A 3922-nucleotide genomic window follows, 5' to 3' on the forward strand; every position below is an offset into this window, starting at 1 on the left:
CTTGCTCTGTCGCCCAGGCTGGAGTGCAGTGGCACGATCTTGGCTCGGTGCAGCCTCCACCTGCTGGATTCGAGCCATTCTCCTGCCTCAGCCTCCCAAGTAGCTGGGACTACAGGCGCGTGCCACCATGCCCGGCTAATTTTTTGTATTTTTACTAGAGAAGGGTTTCGTCATACTGGCCAGGCTGTTCTGGAACTCCTGACCTCATGTGATCAGCCTGCCTTGGCCTCCTAAAGTGCTGGGATTACAGGCCCAAGTCACCACTGGGCCTCCACGTGGAATTCTAAGGGGTCCATTCATGAGTCCAGAAATCAGACTTGATCAGTAAATGGTTCTCACCCAGGGGGCAATTTTCTCTCCCGCTAGGGACACTGGGCAACATCTGGAGATATTTTTAGGTGTCAGGACCTGGCTGCAGCATCCTCCTGGAGCATGGAATGGGTGGAGACCAGGGATGCTGCTCAGTACCCTGAAATGCCCAGGACAGCCCCACCCCAGAGAATGATCCAACACCAGATGTCAAAAACACAAGGTAGAGAAACCCTGACCTAAAGGCATGAGAGGAGACAGAGGAAGGAATTTGTCAAATACGCACAGAAAAGGGAATTTAAAAATTAATAAATGAAGAACACCAGTAGCTTATAAAAGTAGCAGTCCTAAAAATACAATACTATTTCTCTCTTTTTTCCTCTTCTTCTTTTTTTTGAGATGGGGTCTTGCTCTGTCGCCCAGGCTGTAGTGCGGTGGCGCCATCTTGGCTCACTGCAACCTCTGCCTACCGGGTTCACGCGATTCTCCTACGTCAGCTCTCCCAGGTAGCTGGGATTACAGGCATGCACCACCACGCCTGGCTAATTTTTTTTTGTATTTTTATTAGAGATGGGGTTTCGCCATGTTAGCCAGGCTGGTCTCGAACTCCTGACGGCAGGTGATCCACCTGCCTTGGCCTCCCAAAGTGCTGGGATTACAGGCGTGAGCCACTATGCCTGACCAATTTTTTTTTTTTTTTTTCTGGTAGAGATGGAGTTTTGCCATGTTTGCTAGGCTGATCTCAAACCCCTGAGCTCAAACAATCTGCCCGCCTCGGCCTCCCAAAGTGCTGGGATTACAGGCATGAGCCACCGCACCCAGCCTACAATACTTAAGTACCGCAGCGGGTCATGTCTTAACCCCTGAAGTCAAATTCCAGGGTTCTTGTGACCCATGCTGCAAGCACAATTACGCCTCTGGTTCAGCCACTAATATGGACGGACACAGCTCTTTACAAGCAAAATCTGCAACAGTCCCTGGAGAGTCACCTCCCCTGCTGCCACCTTCCTTGGTGCCTGGTGACTGCTGAGCAAAGGAAATTCCATCGTTCTCTCCTCCCCTTAATGCCTCCAGGATAGACAATAAGCTCTAAATCGTGTATCAAGTACCTTCCTGTGAATGGTGAGTATCGACTCGGACACCCAAGTATTTATACAGCTTTAAAAGCCTACAAGAGACTGGAAAATACTTCTTATGTTTATAAATAGACATAGAATAACCTGCCTGGGTTAACTCTGATGGGAGCTAGTTACAGCAATACAGATGGAAAAAAAAAATATATAGAACTGCCTGAATAAGGGAAGCTCCTGGTATTATTATTATTATTATTTGGAGAGGAAGGGATATTTATTTGTTCAGGCACAGGTATCATTCCTGATACCTGCTACCTCTTCCTAGAATCCACTGCAGGAAACTTGGTACACTGTGGTTTTTCTGAGATTAGAAAAATGAAGCACAATGGGCCTGGCATAGTGGCTCACACCTGTAATCCCAGCACTTTGGGAGGCCGAGGCGATCACGAGTTCAGGAGATCGAGACCATCCTGGCTAACACGGTGAAACCCCGTTTCTACCAAAAAATACAAAAAATTAGCCGGGCGTGGTGGCAGGCGCCTGTAGGGCCCAGCTACTCGGGAGGCTGAGGTGGGAGAATGGCGTGAACCCAGGAGGCGGAGCTTGCAGTGGGCCAAGATTGTGCCACTGCACTCCAGCCTGGGCGACAGAGTGAGACCTCATCTCAAAAAAAAAAAAAAAAAAAAGAAGAAGAAAAGAAAAATTAAGCATAATGAAGTCTCTAGCGTCATCACATTCACAAAGACATAAAGGAGGATGGTGGGTGCTGGGGCTGGGGGGAAGGAGAAGGGGAGTGAGTGTTTCATGGGGACAGTTTCAGTTTGGGAAGTTGAGAAAGTTCTGGAGATGATGGTGGTGATGGTCGCACAACCACGGCAACGCACTTGACGCAGCGAAACTGTGCCCTTAAACACAGTTACAATAATAAATTGTATGTGATGTCTATTTTACGATAACAGCACATACACTAGTGATATTCACAGGAAGGGTTTGTAAGCTTATTTATTTTTGTGTGTGTGTGTATTAAATTGTGGAAAAATAAACGTCACATAAAATTTACCAATTTACCATCTCAATCTTTTTTTTTTTTTTTTAAGATAAAAGTCTCATTCTGTTGCCAGGCTGGAATGCAATGGCGCGATCTCATCTCACTGCAAGTTCCGCCTCCCGGGTTCACGCCATTCTCCCACCTCAGCCTCCCGAGTAGCTGGGACTACAGGCACCCGTCACCACACCTGGCTAATTTCTGTATTTTTAGTAGAGACAGGGTTTCACCATGTTGCCCAGGCTGGTCTCGAACTCCTGGCCTCAAAGTGATCCACCCACTTCGGCCAACCAATGTGCTGGGATTACAGGCGTGAGCCACTGTGCCCGGTAAATCTCAATCATTTTAGGTGCACAGTTCTGTGGTATTAAGCGCATTCACAGTGTTGTGCAATCATCACCACCATCATCTCCGGAACTTTCTCATCTTCGCAAACTGAAACTCTGTCCCCAACCCGTCCCCTCCCCAGTCCCTGGCACTCCCCATTCTACTTCTTGTCTCTATGAATCTGAGGACTCTGGGGACCTCCTAGGAGTGAAATCACACAGAATTTGTCCTTAGTGAGTTTCCTTTTAATGATATTAACTTTGCGACAATTACAAATAAAACCATGTTTAAACGGTCCCTTTGGTAATTAGAGATTTAGACTTTCGGAATTTAAAAAAAAAAAAAGAAAGCTTTGAGTGACATTGCTGGTGGCAGCTCTCACGGGTGGTTCTGGTTACTTGAATGCAGGGCCAACAGCTTAGAGCGGAGCTGATGACTGGACTCACCCCGGAGTTATATAAAGCATCGAAGGAGATAAATCACGTTTGCAACCCTCGGTTCAGGCGGGGATGATGTCACACACACACATATAGCATATGAGCTTAGAGCTGGGACAGCTCCCAGAGATCATCTGTCCTCCCGCCCCTTCTCCCAAAAAGGAGGCAGACGGTGACTTGCTTGGGAACGTGGCCAAAGCCCTTCAGTAGGTCGGGGCCAGAGCCAAGAGCAAATGTTGAGCTCCCGGCCTCAGCCACACCTCACTCGCCAGCGGCCCCCTGGCCTTCTCCTCCGGGGTGGTGGACTGAGGATATCACGAACAGAAAATATCTCAAGAAAAAGACATCAAGACACACAAGGAAACCAAAACTAAAGAGAGAAATGGGCCCAGCACAGTGGGCTCATGCCTGTAATACCAGCACTTTGGGAGGCTGAGGCAGGAGGATCGCCTGTGGTCAGGAGTTCGAGACCAGCCTGGGCAACAGATCAAGATCCCCACCTCTAAAACATAATTATTATTATTATTATTATATTTTTTTTCTCGGATGGAGTTTCACTTTTGTTGCCCAGGCTGGAGTGCAGTGGTACGATCTCAGCTCATTGCAACTTCTGCCTTCTGGGCTCAAGTAATTCTCCTGCCTCAGCCTCCTGAGTAGCTGGGATTACAGGTGCATGCCACCATGCCCGGCTAATTTTTGTATTTTGAGTAGAGACGGGGTTTTGCCATGTT

General features: G+C 47.9%; 1 protein-coding gene across 3 annotated transcripts in view; it reads right to left on the minus strand.

Annotated features, from left to right (window-relative positions):
* The window catches only part of INSR (insulin receptor), a 169629-nt gene that overhangs the window by 38341 nt on the left and 127366 nt on the right, over nt 1–3922 (minus strand). The gene's annotated exons all lie outside the window — the stretch shown is intronic.

The sequence above is a fragment of the Colobus angolensis genome, unplaced genomic scaffold (assembly GCF_000951035.1).
Source record: "Colobus angolensis palliatus isolate OR3802 unplaced genomic scaffold, Cang.pa_1.0 Scaffold22, whole genome shotgun sequence".
NCBI classification, from domain to species: Eukaryota; Metazoa; Chordata; class Mammalia; order Primates; family Cercopithecidae; genus Colobus; species Colobus angolensis.